General features: G+C 43.7%; 1 protein-coding gene across 1 annotated transcript in view; it reads right to left on the bottom strand.

The window, feature by feature from the left end:
- The window catches only part of nos1 (nitric oxide synthase 1 (neuronal)), a 90221-nt gene extending 72517 nt beyond the window's left edge, over nt 1–17704 (bottom strand). The window contains exon 1 of the mRNA XM_080208418.1: nt 17605–17704. The gene's annotated coding sequence lies outside the window, so the exon portion shown is untranslated. The remainder of the gene's footprint in view (nt 1–17604) is intronic.
- Nucleotides 17705–19443: the final 1739 nt, after the last annotated feature.

Genomic DNA, 19443 nt, shown 5'->3' with positions numbered 1-19443 from the left:
CACCAATATCAATCAGTCATAACTTATTTATAATGTTCATAGCTTCACACACTTGCAGTGATGCAATCCTCACTCCACATCTCACAATTTTACGCTCTGACCGCAATTCAATTAAAACAACCCACATTACACAAACACATTGCACCATCTTCAATGACACACATCTCTTTCTCTCATGGAACAAGGTGCATGCAAGTCACCTGTCTCAATGGGGTACAGACACCACTATAGGCCTTTACCCCAGTGGATGATACCATGGATGAGACTGTGGACAGTGACAAGGTTGAAATCATCGAAGATGATTGTATTCTTGTACATAATCCTCCTTCTCATATTTCCCTTTCTCTCATCACACACTCTTCTGAGTTACAAGTCATGGATGGTGTAAGCACACATCCCATGCGTTCCTTTACTGCAATCCTATCCTTGTGCCTTTCTCCATTCAAATATCCAAGAACTGCCACTCGGTTGGGTAGGGGTAGAAGAGCATGTGGTGGAAAAGAAGGAAGAGGCAGGTGATATAGAAAGGCCGGGGGAGGCGGGGTGCGTGGATTTTATAGCCTCACTTGTCCCAAAACCATAAAATCCCACCCAAGATCAACAGATCTTCCTACTGTCCGCCTCTTGCCTGCTCCGATTCCCGTTGGCGGGCAGCATAGTAAAATTTCAGCCACCACTATGCACTCTCACATTGGTAGCTATTAATTCAAGTACTGATGCTTTATATCTTTTAAGGGATAGCTTACATGCATGATTTGTCTGTGGCGAGATACCAGTTACGAGTAGCCCTCTGCCAGGGCAGGGAACAGAGCCTAGGAGCTAACTCGCTGAAGGTCAAAGTCACACATGAGTTCTGCTGGATGGGCTTCTTTTGAGGACTTTGAGGAGAAGCAGTGGCATAGTAGTATTGTCACTGGACTAGTGATCCAAAGACCTAAGGTAATTCTCTGAGGACCTGGGTTCAAATCCCACTGCAGTAGATGGTGGAACTTGAATTTGAAAATTTAGTTATGTAGATCCTACAAAATCCCCTCAGTAACATCTGGGAGCTTCTGCCATATCAAGCAACAACACTACACTGTCATGTTCAAGGAATTATATGTTACAGATAATGTCCCAGACACTGTCATCACGATTCCAGCAGAGGTAGTGGCACAGTGGTATACAGTTGGGAAGGACATGCCCTTGGCATCCTCAACATTGACTCTGGAATGTGGTTTGATAATACTGTTGTTTACCTTTTCCAACACTTTACTGATTATTGAGAGTATGCTAATGGGGCTGTAATTGTCTTGTTGGAATTGTCTTGCTTTTTGTGTACAGGACATGCCTGGGCAACTTTCCACATTGCCAGTGTTATAGCTATTCTGGAACAGCTTGGTTAGGGGCATGGCAAGTTCTTCAGTACTATTGCTGGAATATTGTGAGGGTCTATAGTCTTTGCAGTATCCAGTGCCTTCAGCCGTTTCCTGACAGCATGTGGAGTGAATCAAATTGGCTGAAGATGACCTCTGGAGGAGGCCAAAATTAATAATACTTTAGAACCAATACAGAGAACAGGTTACAGCTAGTAGAAAGAATGGCATCAGCATTTTTGAAGTTACAAGTTAACATTGTTTTAAAAACAGGATTGTCAAGATACATTATGTGTAGTCACATAAGAATTTTCATATTTGGAAAGAACCTTTTTACCATACAAATTTCACAGCAATGTATAATTTGCCACACTGTTATCATCACACTCATCTCGTCTCCCACGTAGCCTGTCATCTTAGATAAGTTGCATATACTTTTTTAACCTGATTTAAAAAGATGCTTTGCCATCAAGAAGGAAATTGTCCTTCCGAAACAACAAAAAAGCTTTGTTAATTGAACATATAACATAGAACATTACAGCACAGTACAGGCCTTTCAGCCCTAAATGTTGTGCCGAGCTATGTCTAATCCCAAGCTCAAGCTATCACACTCCCTATAATTCTGGTGTGCTCCATGTGCCTATCCAATAACTGCTTGAAAGTTCCGAAAGTTTCCGACTCCACTATCACAGCAGGCAGTCTATTCCACAGCCCAACCACTCTCTGAGTGAAAAATCTACCTCGGGCATCCCTCCTATATCTCCCACCATGAACCTTATAGTTATGCCCCATAGTAACAGTTACATCCACCTGAGGAAATAGTCTCTGCATGTCCACTCTATGAATTCCTCTCATCATCTTATAAACCTCTATTAAGTCCCCTCTCATTCTCCTCCACTCCAAAGAGAAAAGCCCCAGCTCCCTCATCCTTTCCTCATAAGACCAACCCTCCAAACCAGGCAGCATCCTGGTAAATCTCCTCTGCACTCTCTCCAATGCTTCCACATCCTTCTTATAGTGAGGTGACCAGAACTGAACACAATATTCCAAATGTGGTCTCACCAACGTCTGGTATTGTTGCAGCATAACCCCACAGCTCTTAAACTCAAACCTCCTGTTAATAAACAGTAACACACTATAAGACTTCTTCACGGCTCTATCCACTTGCGTGGCAACCTTCAGAGATCAGTGGATATGAACCCCAAGACCTCTCTGTTCCTCCACATTCCTTAGAACCCTGCCGTTGACCCTGGAATCTGCATTCAAGTTTGTCCTACCAAAATGAATCACCTCACACTTACCAGAGCTGGGCCACTTTTCTGCCGAGCTCTGCATCCTATCAATGTCTCTTTGCAGCCTGCAAGAGCCCTCCACCTCACCCACTACTCCACCAATCTTGGTGTCATCAGCAAATTTACTAACCCACCCTTCAGCCCCCTCCTCCAAGTCATTGATAAAAATCACAAATAGCAGAGGACTCAGCATTGACCCTGTGGAATACCGCTGGTAACTGGCCTCCAGTCTGAAAGTTTTCCTTCCACCACCACCCTCTGCCTTCTATAAGACAGCCAGTTACTTATCCAATCAGCCAAATTTCCTTCTATCCCACACATCCTTATCTTCTTCATGGGGAACCTTATCAAACGCCTTACTAAAATCCATGTATACGACATCAACTGCTCTACCTTTGTCCACACACTTAGTTACCTCCTCAAAGAATTCAATCAAATTTGTGAGGCAGGACTTATCCCTCATGAATGGTCATTACACTCATCATTTGATGCCAGAGGAACTGATTGAGTCTTTTGTGTTTGAAATTTAGTGACATGGCAACATTCACGTATTTGTCTAGCAAGGTTCACTCAGGTAATCTCTTCAAATGGCATACTCCCCAGATCATCATCCGACTTTGCAGTAAGTTACACACGTGCCTGCCAATCTAACAATGAAACAAAAGCAAAAGGTCATGGATGCTGGAAACCTGAAATAAAAAGAGACAATGGTGGAAACACTCAGCAGGTCAGGCACCATCTATGGAGCAAGAAGCAATGTTTCAGATCGATGATCCTTCATTGTCAGAACAGGGACAATTAACTTGTTTCTGGTTGTTGTTCTCCTCTTCCACTGTATTCATGACGTTTGAGAACAGGGTTAGTTTTTTTAAATTATTATATTGGTTATAGCCTGAATCCCTTTTATAAGCGGAATAATTTTGAAATGTTTCACATAACAATCTTTTTACTATTCTTCTGTGGGACATGGGCATCACTGGCTTTGTCAGCATTTATTGCCCATCCCTAGTTGCCCGAGAGCAGTTAACCACAAGAGTCAACCATATGGCCGTGCATCTGGAGTCACATGTAGGCCAGACCAGGTAAGGACAGCAGATTTCCTTCCCTAAAGGGCATTAGTGAACTGGATGGGTTTTTCTGACAACTGACAATAGTTTCATGGTCATCAATAGATTCTGAATTCCATTTTTTATTGAATTTAAATTCCACCATCTGCTGTGGCAGGACTTGAACCTGGATTACCAGAACATTAGCTGAGCTTCTGGGCTTATAGACTAGCGATAATACTACTAGGCCATCCTCTCCTCTGTGGGATGCAATTTATACTACTGATTAAAGATTTTCTCTTCCGTGTTAGTTTCCAGTACATTTCACAGCTGTTTTCAGAAAAGTATATAACCTACTTATGCAAATCAGTTTGTAAATACTACAATAGTTAGTTTGTTGCAGAGAGCCAAAATGACTATCTTCAATAAGAATTTGTTGATTACATTTGTGACCTAAGGATTCACACCTATTGTGGCACTACATGAGTGTAGCCTAGGTGTTTCACAGTAACCCAGCCACACCTCCCTCACCCAAATCTGAACATGTGAGAATGCAACTTCGGGTTGACTGTCCCAAAGTTATCTGTCAGAAAAAAGCAGAGCAGCAAAGCCCAAGCTTAAAGCCAAGGCTTAGAGGGATGTTCACCATCAGAAGTGGCCAGTGAGAGACAGATAATGCACGTATAAATGTGAGATGAACTGTTCCTTATAACTGTCTCCAAAATATCTTAACATTGCTTCTGCTGAGATAAGTGGGGTGAGCAGCATTGGAAACAAAGCAGTGCCTTGACATTGTTGCAGTACTGAGGGAGTGCTCCAGTTTCAGCTATGATGTTAAATTAAAGCTCCATTTGCCCTCTCAAGTGGGGATAAAAACTAACATAACACTATTTGGAGACAAGCAGGTGGCTATTCCTGGTGCCCTGGCTAATATCTCTCAATGAACATCCCTTGGAAGAAAAACAGACTGACTACCTGATCATTCTCCTATTACTATCTGTGCTATGCACAAAACGCCTGCTGCACCTCCTACCTTACGGCAGTGACTACGGGTCAGATTCTCCAGCTGCCCTCAAGGTGTATTTCCCAGTGGCGGGCAGTGGCCCGCGATCGGTCAGTGGTGGGATGCTCTGGTCCCACCACTGTCCATGGGATGTCTTATTCAATCCACCCCCAGCCACTGGGAAATCTATGATGGTGGTGCGCCGTTGGCTGGCCCAGAAGATGCCATAGGTGTGAAGAGTAGTAAAATTCCACCCAATAATTCTATAAAGTGCTTCATTAGCTACAAACCACTTTTGTGGCATCCTAAAAACATGAAAAGTACTCTATATAAATTCAAGTTTTTCTTCTGCTCTTTTTCTTTTTGGGATGTGGGTGTCACTGGGCCAGTATTTATTCCCGTCCTTAATTGCCTTTGAACTGAATGGGTTGTTGGGCATTTAAGAGTCAACCACCTTGCTGGCGTATCAGGAAAACAGAGGTAGTTTTAAAATCTATTTTTGTATTGTTAACTATTAGAAATAAGGTATAGATTAAAATGACACAAAAAACAGAAAATGCTGGAAAATCTCGGCAGGTCTGACAGCCAATGTTTCGAATCTGGATGACCCTTGTTCAGGGTAAAAGAGAGAGAGAGAGACGGAAATTCTGTTGGAGAAAGAGCAGTAGTTGAACTGTGTAGGCGTTGCTTGAAGAGAAGCAGCAGTGAGTTAAACACTAAGATAAAGGCAAAATACTGCGGATGCTGGAATCTGCAACAAAAATAGAAAATACTAGAAAATCTCAGCAGGTCTGGCATCATCTGTAGAGAGAGAATCGAGTCAACGTTTTGAGTCTGGATGACCCTTTGTGCTGTCAGATGCTGTCAGACCTACTGAGATTTTCTAGCATTTTCTCTTTTTGTTTCAGAATCTCGCCTTTGCCATGTTTTGCCTTTGTCTTATAGATTAAAATGGGCTTTATTTAGTACTGCTGTGTAAGGAAGGATAAACCTATAGTTAGATGCACATTAGACAAAGGTATTTCCATGTATAGGAGTTTTAGCTTCAGTTAAAGCCTTATTTCTATTGTGCTGAGAGAGTTAACAGTGTGAAAAGTAAATAAGAGCTTGGAGAATGAAAGAGATATTGCTTAACAATCTGGACTACCTTTAGGGAGAAGAACTTTTTGAGTTTAATATTTATCTGGAAGCCAGAGGTGTAGTTTTGCAAAGAGAGAGGGATCATCTCTCAGAGCTGCTAGAAGAAAAACCATACAACGGAGGAAGAATCAAAGAAGGCAAGAGCTAAAAATCTGAAGGGCAGCTCATTAAGGAAACTAGAGAAATGAAGAGGAGTTTCCAGGGAGCCTGAAGTTAAAGAAACAGAACAGTCTAGAACTAGAATAGGATATTGTTCAGCGAACTCACCAATAGCATTGAGGAGGCTTTGGCTGGTGAGAAGCCAGAAAGATATTGGAAGTCGTTCTAAGGTTTGTGATATTTTACCACAGTTTGTAAGATGTTAGTTGAAATAATTGTGGCTGGATCTGGTTTGTGTAAACGCTTTCAGGAAGAAGGAATCCTGAGAGGAGAGTTGGAAAACCTAGAGATGGCTGATCCTTGTTAAAACAGTGGAGAGGAAGATTTGTCTGGTGGAATGTTGGAAATCCTGGAGATGGATTCTTGATGAAAACAGCTGAGAAGAAGCAGTGGTTTAGGAAGAAGATTTCAAAACATGTGTTTTTGAGCCTGGATCTCGGAAACACTCATGTGACAAACATCTGGGGGATCTGAGGAGAAATCCACAGAAAATCGATTGAGTGGCATTGGCTATTTCATTTCAGACAGGGGCGTTACCTTTGAAATCTGCACATATTTGTAAAACCAAGGGGGAAGTGGAGGAGTATTATATTATTATCAAACTATTTATGTTTAATAAGTGTTTTTTTCTTGTTAAAAAAACTAATTGGCAGTCATGTGACACTGTTCCTCCATGTTTTCTAAGTAAAAGAGTTACAGCCCTCTGTTACCCTCTTAAATAGGAAGATTTTTTGTGCATGCATTAACTGCATGAAAACAGTCCTGCCAGATTGTGAATACTTGATCAACTTTTCTATAGATTGATAGAATCCCTACAGTCTCAAGTGAGCATTAGTCTATGCTGTATTAAACCTGTGAAAAGGGTCTTTTGTCTATGAAGGTTGCTTTTGATTGGGGCAGCTCGTACATATTCATTAAAGGTTATCATTAACATTATTGTTCGTTTCTTCTTTGTAATTGATAAAAGTTATTGCTAATTTTCTTATTATACGTGTTAACTATATTCTTAAATAAACTTTATTTGATAAAAGCTCCTCAGTGGGTCACTTGAGTCATACCTGAAGTGAAGCATCTCATGCTTATCCTAGCCCAATTCAAAATGCAAAACTTCTGATTCAGGCAGGCTTCATAAAACACTTTGGAGCTTCTGACCTGGACCATAACCACAGATTCATCTGTCCATGACAGTATTGGCAATGCATAGCCCTTGTGGAGGCAAAGTCCCATCTTCACATTGAGGATATCCTCTATCATGCTGCATGGCACTACTAAGGTGCTAAAAGGGATAGATGTTGAACAGATCTAGTAACTCAAGTATGGGCAAACATGAAGCATTGTGGATCATCAAGAGCAACAGAATTGTACTTAAGGATAATCTGTAGCCCCATGGCATGGCATATCCCCCACTCTACCATTACCACCTAGCCAAGGGATCAACCCTCCACAACAAATATATATTTGATAGCAAATATTAATCATATTATAGAAGTCTTTTTCCAATTTACAGTAATCAGCATGGCAATTAAAAAAATGTACATCTGATGTTCAGCAGCCATGTTCAATAACTTTTCCATTATGATGGGTTTTTAAAGCAGTCATTTAAAAACAAGGTCCCATCAAGAACTCATGGCTCTTCTTCTGCGTCATCATCACTTCCATAGATGCTGCTGTCCGTTTTCCTTGAAGTTTCAATGAAGAATGCAGGGGGGGCCATGCCAAGAGCAGCACCAGGCACATCTGAAACTGAGGTGTCAACCTCGTAACGCTACAACACATGACTACTTGTGTGCTAAACAGTGGAAGCAGCAAGTAATAGAGAGCGTTTAGAGACTGCACAACCAATGGATCAGATCTAAATTCTGCAGTCCGACCACATCCAGTTGTGAATGATGGTGGACAATTAAACAACTCACTGGAGGAGGAGGCTCCACAAATATTCCCATCTTTATCTGTACCCTGCACATCAGTGCAAACGCAAGGCTGCAACATTCGCAACAGAAGTGCTATTATTAATTTTGGCCTCCTCCAGAAGCCATCAGCATCACAAATGTCAATCTTCAGCCAATTTGATTCACTCCACATGCTGTCAAGAAACGGCTGAAGGCACTGGATATTGCAAAGACCATAGACCCTTACAATATTCCAGCAATAGTACTGAAGTCTTGTGCCACAGAACTTGCCATGCCCCTAACCAAGCTGTTCCAGAATAGCTATAACACTGGCAATGTGGAAAGTTGCCCAGGCATGTCCTGTACACAAAAAGCAAGACAATTCCAACAAGACAATTACAGCCCCATCAGCATACTCTCAATAATCTGTAAAGTGTTGCAAAAGATAAACTACAGTCCTATCAAACCACATTTGCTTAACAATAACTTAGTCACTGACACTCAATTTGAGTTTTGCCAACACCACTCAGCTCCTGACCTCATTACAGTCAAACTGAACCCCAGATGTGAAATGACAATAATTGTCCTTGACATCAAGATAGCATTTGACTGGGTGTGGCATTAAGGAGCCCTGGCAAAACTGAGGTCAGTGGGAATCAGGAAAAGACTCTGATTGGAGTCATACCCAACATGAAGGGAGAAAGTTGTGGTTCTTTAAGGTAATTCATCTCATCACTGCAGGAGCTCCTCAGGGTGATGTCCTAGGCCCAACCATCTTCACCTGCTCCATCAATGGCCTTCCTTCCATCATAAGGTCAGGGGTGGTGACGTTTGCTGATGAATGTTCAGCACTGTGACTCCACGGATATTTAAGCAGTCCATCAGCAGTATCCCTCCAGTGTAAAAGGAGACTATTTGGCCAGCTGTTTTGTGTAAAACATGATGCAAAGGTGATAGCGCAAAATGATGTAAGGGTGCAAGTGCTTGAACCCCTGTATTAAAGGCCAACTAGACAGGTTTAACCCAATGGTACATGCGGCATTGTTGCCTAAGTGGTTAAAATGGTTCCATGTTAACCACAGGAAGTTAGCAATGTCCGAAAGCAAAATACCTCACCATTCAGACTTTATTAAGGCATTCGGATCAAATCATGCCAATTGTATGGGATCATGAGGAGCTGCTATCAATCCTACAATGGGGGGGGTGTGATAATAGTAATGGTAGTGACAATGTAAATGATGCAAGTGCCATCTGTGAAGCGCCAACAGCAAGGAAGAAGAAAAAGGAGTGTGTAAATTAGATCATGACAGCTTCTGGTCACGATCGCCACTCTGATATCCCAAGAGGGAGGAGTATGAGCGATGTCCACTTACCAACCTACAACTGGAATCTGTGAACTGCAGGTATACCCAGTGAAACAGGAGTGTCCTCTGTCTAGGGAACAGTAACATGGTCGTGTGAGGGTTGGTCCTAGATAATCCTATCCTAAAGGAAGGGGAAAAGCCTTAACCTATACTACAAATGGAACACATGGGGTGAAATTCATTGCCATGTGTCACACTATGACCAAGAGCCTGCTTACATGGCACATGTGGACAGGATTACTTGGGTAGCTCCAGGTTTGTCTGGGTGCGCACAGAAAGGGGATCAATTTGTTTGCCTGTATCATGTAACTAAAAGTACAGCACAGTACAGTGGCTTTACTTGGGATCAGGAAGGATCTAATTGCATGGTCTTGGTAACTCAGGGAGAGAAATTCCCAACACGTGGCATATAAAGGAAAGCGGGAATGTTATGTAACAATCATATAGCGGAAATAACAATACATTGGACCTGAACTGTCCCATTCCAGGTGACACATTGTGTTTTTCTCTCAGCTTCACTTGTTAAACTGCATATCCTTGCTCATGGGCAGGTAAATTTTACTAAAAGGAATGATTTGAATGAAAAGCTACATAACATGTTGCCTATTTTGGGAATGACTCAGCCCCACTGTCTGAACAGCTTGTAGAGCTGTTACAGAGGTTCACATTTCTGACAAACATTTTCATATCTTTCCACAAAAGAACAACAAAGATAAAAATACCAGCTATTGGTGACAATAGCCATTGATGGGACATTGGTCTTAGCTTCAAAATACATCCTCATGTACCAATTATGTCAGATGTACATGATGTTACACAATTATTTATTGTAGGATATCTGATGTCAGACCTACATCATCAATACAAAAATAGGAATAGAATAACAGATGAAAATATTACTGCAGTAATGGAATAAGGCAAATGGATTAGATTAGGAAGTTACATTATGTTCATCAACAAAATTGTCCACTAAAGGGTGGATTCACTAAAGGGATTTTAGGTCTCTTGTATTTCTGTTAGACCTTTTTAATTATGCTTCACTTAACTTCTGTTTGTCGGTAAAGCTGTGGTGTGGGCCATCGTGTGGGGATCTTCCCAGGTGATAGGAACATGGGGTGAGATCTTCTGGTCCTGACAATGGCAACCCCTCGCCGTGGGTTCCCTGGCAGTGGATGACACGAACAACAGGAAACCCAGTTGACAGCGACAGGGCAAGAAGATCCCACCGCCGGCCAATGGCAGGTCACCGATGCAAAGCGTACAAGCGGGAGCGGGGGAAGGAAGGAAAATCCTACCCAGACATTGGGTCAAAGGCAGATTAATTCTGACCAAAGGCAGTAAAGATTGGAATTTGGGTTGTTGGCAGAGATTATGATTCATCCTGTGTCAGGTTGGTCTTGGACTAGAAACCGTGTTCAGGATTTAACAATTTTTCAGGCGGTGGCAGGGAGGCAGTGGAGTCTTTCCTCTGAATTAGTTAATGGATTTTGGTAACAGTTTAAAAAGCCTTTGTTCTGAGGAAGGCAAGTTGCACCATTTTTCAGTACTTGTACGGTGCATTATTTTAGATTATGAGAGGTTGTAATTTTGAAATATATATATAATATATATAAAGACTGAAGTAAAGTTTTATCCATTTTATGTATTACAGTCAGCCAATTGAGGAGGCTGTGCCAAGTTTCCATGTGGTGTTGCTTCAACAGAACAGGGTGCAAGATGACCTCAAAATGAAAAGCCTGCATGCCCAAAAAGGTACTTCGACAAATCTTTAGCTCTAAATCCCTACTGTTCTCCTTTTGACGTTTACCCATTCATTTTAGATGTCCTCTCTTTGTTCCTGCTCCTAAAAGCTCTCCTGAAACAAAAGCATTCCATAGCAAGGTTAGGTTTGGTTATAATTTGCTCTATCTGTAGATTGCTGCACATCGCTACGTGGCTGTTAATCTTGCAGTATTGCTCTGACAAAATAAGGTGCTGGAACATTGGGGCGGCGTGGTGGCACAGTGGTTAGCACTACTTCCTCACAGCGCTGGAGATTCAGGTTCAGTTCTGCCTCGGGTGATTGTCTGTGCGGAGTTTGCACGTTCTCCCTATGTCTGCGTGGGTTTCCTCCGGGTGCTCCGGTTTCCTCTCACAATCCAAAAATGTGCTGTTTGGCTATGCTAAATTGACCCTAGTGTCAGGAGATTAGTGGGGTAAATATGTGGGGTTACGAAAATACGGCCTGGGTGGGATTGTGATCGGTGCACACTCAATGGGCCAAATGGCCTCCTCCTAGGCATTCTATAGAAAAGTCAAACAAGTAACCACAATTTGGCAGGGCTGTTTTTACCATCCAAATCTCACAACAATGTATTATTTACCACACCTTTATCATCACACTCATCTCTTCCACGTAGCCTGTCATCTTAGATAACTTGCATATACCTTTTCAACCTGATTTAAAAAGACACTTTGCTGTCAAGAAGGAAATTGTCCTCCCGAAACAACAAAAAAACTTTGTTAATTGGTCATTACACTCATCATTCGATGCCAAAGGAACTGATTGAGTCTTTTGTGTTTGAAATTTAGTGACATGGCAACATTCACGTATTTGTCTAGCAAGGTTCACTCAGGTAATCTCTTCAAATGGCATACTCCCCAGATCATCATCCGACTTTGCGGTAAGTTACACACGTGCCTGCCAATCTAACAATGAAACAAAAGCAAAAGATCATGGATGCTGGAAACCTGAAAGAAAAAGAGACAATGGTGGAAACACTCAGCAGGTCAGGCACCATCTGTGGAGCAAGAAACAATGTTTCAGATCGATGATCCTTCATTGTCAGAACAGGGACAATTAACTTGTTTCTGGTTGTTCTCCTCTCCCACTGTATTCATGACATTTGAGAACAGGGTTAGTTTTTTAAAAATTATTATATTGGTTATAGCCTGAATCCCTTTTATAAGCGGAATAATTTTGAAATGTTTCACAAAACAATCTTTTTACTATTCTTCTGTGGGACATGGGCATCACTGGCTTTGTCAGCATTTATTGCCCATCCCTAGTTGCCTGAGAGTGACTCCATCTGGAGTCACATGTAGGCCAGACCAGGTAAGGACAGCAGATTTCCTTCCCTAAAGGACATTAGTGAACTGGATGGGTTTTTCTGACAACTGACAATAGTTTCATGGTCATCAGTCAATTCTTAATTCCATTTTTTATTGGATTCAAATTCCACTATCTGCTCTGGTGGGAGTCGAACCTGGTTCGCCAGAACATTAGCTGAGTTTCTGGACTAATAGACTATTGATAATACCACTAGGCCATCCTCTCCTCTACGGGATGCAATTAATTTACACTACTGATTAACCATTTTCTCTTCCGTGTTAGTTTCCAGTACATTTCACAGCTGTTTTCAGAAAAGTATATAACCTACTCATGCAAATCAGTTAGTAAATACTACAATAGTTAGTTTGTTGCAAAGACCCAAAATGAACTGTTCAATAAGAATTTGTTGATTACATTTGTGACCCAAGAATTCACATCTATTGTGGCACTACACGAGTGTAGCCTAGGTGTTCCACAGTAACCCAGCCACACCTCCCTCACCCAAATCTGAACATGTGAGAATGCAACTTAGGGTCAAAGTTATCTGTCAGAAAAAAGCAGAGCAGCAAAGCCCAAGCCTAAGAGGGATATTCACCACCAGGAGTGGCCAGTGAGAGACAGATAATGCAAATATAGCTGTGGATGAACTGTCCCTTATAACTGTCTCCAAAATATCTTAACATTGCTTCTGCTGAGATGAGTGGGGGGAGCAGCATTGGAAACAAAGCAGTGCCTTGACATTGTTGCAGTACTGAGGGAGTGCTCCAGTTTCAGCTATGATGTTAAATTAAGGCTCCATTTGCCCTCTCAAGTGGGGATAAAAACTAACATAACGCTATTTGGAGACAAGCAGGTGGCTATTCTTGGTGCCCTGGCTAATATCTCTCAATGAACATACCTTGGAAGAAAAACGGACTGACTACCTGACCATTATCTTATTACTATCTGTGCTATGCACAAAATGCCTGCTGCACTTCCTACCTTACGACAGTGACTACGGGTCAGATTCTCCAGCTGCCCTCAAGGTGTATTTCCCAGTGGCGGGCCGCGGCCCGCGATCGGTCAGTGGCAGGATGCTCTGGTCCCACCACTGTCCATGGGATGTCTTATTCAATCCACCCCCAGCCACTAGGAAATCTGTGGTGATGGTGCGCCATTGGCTGGCCCAGAAGATGCCGTAGATGTGAAGAGTGGTAAAATTTCACCCAATACTTCTTTAAAGTATTTCATTAACTACAAACCACTTTTGGGGCATCTTAAAAATATGAAAAGTGCTCTATGTAAATGCAAGTTTTTCTTCCGTTCTTATTTTTATTCTCCTTGGGGTGTGGGCTTCACTGGGCCAGCATTTATTCCCATCCCTAACTGCCTTTGAACTGAATGGGTTGTTGGGCATTTAAGAGTCAACGACCTTGCTGGCATGTCAGGAAAACATCTTTCGAAATGTTAAGGATGTACACTACCACAATTAGCATCAATTTATAATTAACACTTTTCCTCAGAGCCTGCCTAACAGCATTAGCTACAGCTTTTGTCACTCATATGAATATTGTCAAGCGTTCATCTGAAACAAAAACAAAATTTCCCTGTTTACCAAACAGTCCAGATGAACCTTTGTCATAGCTTTGTGAGGTCTGAGAGCTTTGTCAACATCGAGGGCCAAAGGACCTGCACTGTCCTGTTCTATGTTCTAAAGCTTTGACAAAGGGTCATCTGGACTCGAAACGTCAGGTTTCTTTTCTCTCCTTACAGATGCTGCCAAACCTGCTGAGATTTTCCAGCATTTTTGCTTTTAATTTCAGATTCCAGCATCCGCAGTAATTTGCTTTTACCCTCCATCCTGTTGCAAGTTCTCCATTCCTCTCGCTCTGAAAGTGCCCAGTGAAGACCATACCCTCATCTTCCACTCGCCACAAGAGCGCGCTCTTACCGAAGACCGAAATAAAAATCACTTCTGAATTATCCGTTTCTCCTAAATCATCCTAATCTCAGAAAACAGACAATCTGCCCTTTAATCGCCCTTTCCATGTCAGTGTGGAATGTAGTCAGAGGTGAAGAGTGCCAAATCTTTAACTCGACACCCAGTAGATTTTGATTGAAAAACAAAATTTTTCTCAAAAAATTGATAAATACACAAACTTTTTGTTTGGGGGGGGGGAGCGCGGTGAGTGGGGGGTGGGGGGGGTGGGGGGAGGTGAAGCCATTCCAATCCTTTATTGGTCTTCTAACTATACAGCCGCGTCTGCTCATGAAGGAACCCACCTCCCTCTTTCACACCAGTAAATGCCAGAAAGTTTCGCACAGACTCTTCACTCGACTAAGCTGGCCACTAACTATCCCAATGGGCAGGTGTACAATGTCACCAGCTGCTAATGGGCACCTGCCGGCTACCCTGCGAGGGCAAACAATTCTGTCCACCATGAGAGCTACGTATCCGACTGTTCCCCCATTCATTTGTCTTTGGACTTTAAAACTGGTGTTGTGGGATTTCTTTGTGTTTTTCCCCCATTCGTTTACCCAGTATGAAGAGAATTCGCGTTAGTCATTTTATCCGCTAACCTTGAACCAGAGAAGTGGGGAAGAGAGTGGAGGTTTGGGGGGGGGGGGGGGGGGTGGAGGGGGTTCCTATCCGCAAACTTTGGCGTTCACAGAAGCAATCCTAAATGTAAGGAACATTCTTGACAATCTCCAGGGATGAGGGCAGTGCGTGCCAATGTGTGACTTTATTTTATGAATGATGTCCCCTAATTCTGAGGACCATGCTGAATGGCAGCTGGCGGAGTTGAACTTGTCGCTGCACGGGATGTTCCTGCCTTACTGTGTCCCTGGTGAGACAGAGATAAGTCAAATGTAACCAAATGTGATATAAGTACTGGGGGGGGGGGAAGAAAAAAAGGTATGATGGTAAACATGCAACTGGGGAATGGTTGGGTTGGCTGTTCAGAGCAAGCGAACGTTTTCTGTTCTTAAAAACTGGTCCGTCTTTTTAATCTTCAGAATTAAATGTGACTCCTTTCCGCACACACATTTAAACAAGCGCCTGACGAACTCTTGGTTCCCCGGTCTTCATTCAGCCTTTTTCAGTTGTGAAGCTGTACCTCCGGACTCAGTTACAGCTTTACTTTGGAAGCTGGATCTGAACTGAGTCCACTGGTTTTACAGGGCAATGGAAGGTGATCTGGCCGCACCAATAACACATGCAGTCAGGGCCCTTCCTGCGGTGCCGGGAATCACCGGACAAGAGCCAGTCTGCTTAGGATAGTCTTTGCACACGGGACCATCAATGGGTAAATTGGAAAATAAAATACCTTTGCGGAGGTGTAAGATCACTCAGTGCAGCCTGCCAGACCCCACTCACCCCTCAACCCAGACAGCATCTTGCTCTCACTTGACGCCTTGAAGTTAAAATGCTCATCCTCGTGTATCATAGAATCCCTACAGTGCAGAAATAGGCCATTCGGCCCATCGCGTCTGTACCCACCCAGGCCCTATTTCCAAACGTTTACCCTGCTAAATTCCACCCCCCCCCCATACTAAGGGGCAATTTAGTATGACCAATCAGCCCTTTGGACTGTGGGAGGAAACCAGAGCACTCGGAGGAAACCCAAGCAGACACGGGGAGAATTGACAATCTCCATACAGACGGTGACCCAAGCCGGGAATCGAACCCGGCTCCCTGGTGCTGTGAGGCAGCAGTGCTGACACCCATGGCTTCTCTGCCCTCCCCCTACCCCATCCATGTCTTCTCCAGCAGCTCCACAATCATCTAAAGATCCCCTCTGTAACTTTGCCTCCCTCCCACTCCGGTCTCTGGTGTCCGCTGTCCCCAACACTGGACCCCAAGCTTTAGAAACTTCCACCCCACCAGCTCCTGACACCCTCTCCCTCTCTCATCTCACGTTAAGGTATTCCTTAAAATCGATCTCTCTGACCAAACTTTAGCTCAACTGCCTTAATACTTCTGGGGGGGGGGGGGTCCATGTCCTGTCTGGGTGATAACATGAGGCTCCTTTGGGCGGTGGGGGGATGGGGGGAGGGAGGGAAGATGTCGTGCTAACGGCGCTACAACAATGCAACATGTTATCAAGTAAAAAGTGAGCCTTCTCTGGGGTTACCTGACTGAATAAATAAAGGTCCCGGTCCTCGTTTCAGACCCTGCCTCTTTGAGGCAGTTTTTAGTAAGTTTGCAACACGACAGAACGAATTCAGCCCAGTAGATCATTGCCGAACCGTCAGTGCTTCTGAAGCAGCGGGGCTCAGGAAGAAAGAAAGTCTTCCAGGCAAAAATAACATCAGAATTAACTTCAGGATTCTCTTTGCATTAGGGAGCTTGATCTTGTTTAGGAAGGTGAACCACTCCAACCACACCACCGCTCCCCCCCCCACCCCCGCCAGCTCCCCCCACCTCCTCCACGGCTCTCGCCGGCAGTGAAAGTATGTATCTTCACCGATCTATGACCATCTAAAGGGACAAGTTAGCTGATTCTCTCATGGCGAGGACAAACTCAGCCGCGCCGTGGCTAAACCTAAAGACACAACGCCACACTTGTTAGTCCAAATGATCTCTGTGTGCAGCAAGCACTTGCTTGTGATTAGGAGCAGAAATGGAAACAGAAAGTAGAAACACAGAAATTAGGAGCAGGAACATGCAATTCAGCCTTCTAAAAAGTACCTGCCATTGACTAATGGCCAATGTTCTCTTCCGAGAACCATGAGATGGAAGAAAGGTCCACAACAGAGCGAGCAAACTTGGGTAGAATCTTTCCACAGACTCTCCACTCTTCCGCGGGGAGTGCATTCCACCCTTTCAAATTTTAACTTTGCACATGGATAACACCAACCCCCCCTCCCCATTCCTCCCCTCAAAAAAAGACAGATCCCTGTGCCACATTCCAGCGCTGTAACACATAGAATCTAATACCGCTTTCGGTTCTCGGGGGCATTCAGCTGCAAAGACAAGAACCTCGCTGTCTAGTGTAATAATGTGTGATCCGTTCCTTCCTGGTGAGTTAAGTAGCACCAAAGGTAACGAATGCACCAACTTTAGCCCCTTCCTTTTCTATTTCACTCCAAAGATTGGATTCCGAATTCGGCAAGTCAATGTGTTTTTGTCTATTGTGGTGAGACAATACTGGCCTCTCTCAGTATTGGCTCTCTGCACATCCGCCTCGACCCTCCAGAGGGGGAATCTGAAAACTGGGAATAAAAGCAACAGCACAAGTCTCCTTTTAAACAGCCAGATGCAGGTATGCATTAGCCACTTACCTGCATCCACCGTGATATTGCCTGATGTCCAGCCGCCTCAGCCCCCCTATGTGTGGGTCCAGTCAGCAGCGACTTACCTATCCCTTCACCCTCATCCAACTCTGTTGACACTCACCAAGCTCCCTCCCTCCCTCTCCCTCCCTCTCTCTCTCTCTCTCACTACCCTGAGATCTTGACAGCAGCATAAATATGCAGCAATTCCTCCCTCTGCCGAGGGTCGTGAGGAAGCATTAGTTAATGTGCCTCTCTCCCCCCTGTCATCACTGAACGAATTAAAGTTTGACGTCGAACCAGTTTCTTTTATGGCTGGTTTGGAAACAATCTGATCCTCATTAAGGAAGCGGCGCGGTTAGAAAGTCGTGGATCGTTGACAGCCCGACGACGTTTATAAATGGCACAAGATTACATCAACACGCCGCGGTGCAAAGAAACACTGAGCTGAAAAATAATGTGAAAATGCCCCTCTGCAACAGGATGCTCCGTGTTGGACACAAATCAAAACCCCGAGGCAGAGGCAAACGGTGCCTTTTCCCCAATTCAAATTTCCCAAAACCACAGCATAATGTTTGCACAACTTCAAACGTGTTGGATACAGTAATGTGTCATTTTTGTGTGTGTGTGTGGGTCCAAGTAACTGTTTCTTATTGCAACTGCGAGGCTGGTCTGAAACCGAAAGTCCTCGCGTGAAGCCCAACTGCTTTGAAACTCAAGTTTTGTTTAAAACCGCTATAACGCGCATTTTTGTTTCTCGTGTGTCGATTTCAGCAAATCTCAATTTCTGCAGATCTCGATTTTTAGCGAATCTCGCTCCAGTGCCATTCTCTGCAACTGGGGAGGAGATACACGAGGAGTCAGCCCAGGGAAATTGCAGGTTTGGAGTGTATAAGGTGGTGATGGGGGGTGGGGGGGGGGAGGTGTTGGGGGGTGCTGCGGTGGTGGGGATGTGAAGTTATTCGACCAGCTCGGAAGAATAGAGAAACAGAATTTTAAAATAAATGCCGACGTTCAGAGGGATCTGGGTCCCACTGTACACAAAAGCACAAACAGTGCACTGCCAGCAATCAAGGCAAATAGTACATTGGCCTCCGTTGCAAGTGGGTTGGAGTACAAGTGAAGGGGAATCTTGCTGCACTTAATTGTAGAGGGTTTCGGTGAGACTGCACCTGGAAGATTGTGTACAGTGTGGGGTCCTGCGCTTGGGAAAGGATGATACTGGCTTCAGATAGCGTGCAATGAAGGAGCTCTGTGCATTGGCGCCTGACTTGAGCGGGTTATTCTATGAGGAGACGGGTTGAGCAGAAAAGGTCCATACTCTCTTTACAAGAGTTTGCCGGAATAGCCTGATTGTATCATGTCAGATTCTAAAAGGGCTTGACAAGGGAGATACCGAGAGGTTTGTTTCCTCTGTTCGCAAAGCCTACAGTTAAATGATAACAACAAATTACTGCAGATGCTGGACTCTGATACCCCTACTTTACCCCCCACTTTCCCTGCATTTTCTCCCCCTTTGCTTCCCCTCTCTCCCTTTTTCTGAATTTTATCTCTCTCCCACCCATTCCCCCACATCTTCATCTATCACACCTTATCCTCTGATTTCAGCTTCTCTGCCCTTTGGCCATTCACACACTTTATTCTCTCTATGGACTGCTATTAGCAGCCTTTCCCCTTATATCTTTGGCTATGACTCACCTTTCATTCCCTCCCCCTGCAGTCTAAATATCTCCCATTTTCTATGTCTTTTAGCTTTGACAAAAGGTCATCTGGACTCCAAACATCAGCTCTTTTCTCTCTTTACCGATGCTGAGATTTTCCAGCATTTTCTCTTTGGCTACAGTTAAA

Source organism: Carcharhinus amblyrhynchos, chromosome 20 (genome assembly GCF_965287045.1).
Source record: "Carcharhinus amblyrhynchos chromosome 20, sCarAmb.v2.hapA, whole genome shotgun sequence".
NCBI lineage: Eukaryota > Metazoa > Chordata > Chondrichthyes > Carcharhiniformes > Carcharhinidae > Carcharhinus > Carcharhinus amblyrhynchos.
The sequence above is the reverse complement of the archived record's forward strand: the minus strand, read 5'-3'. Positions and strand labels throughout refer to the sequence as shown.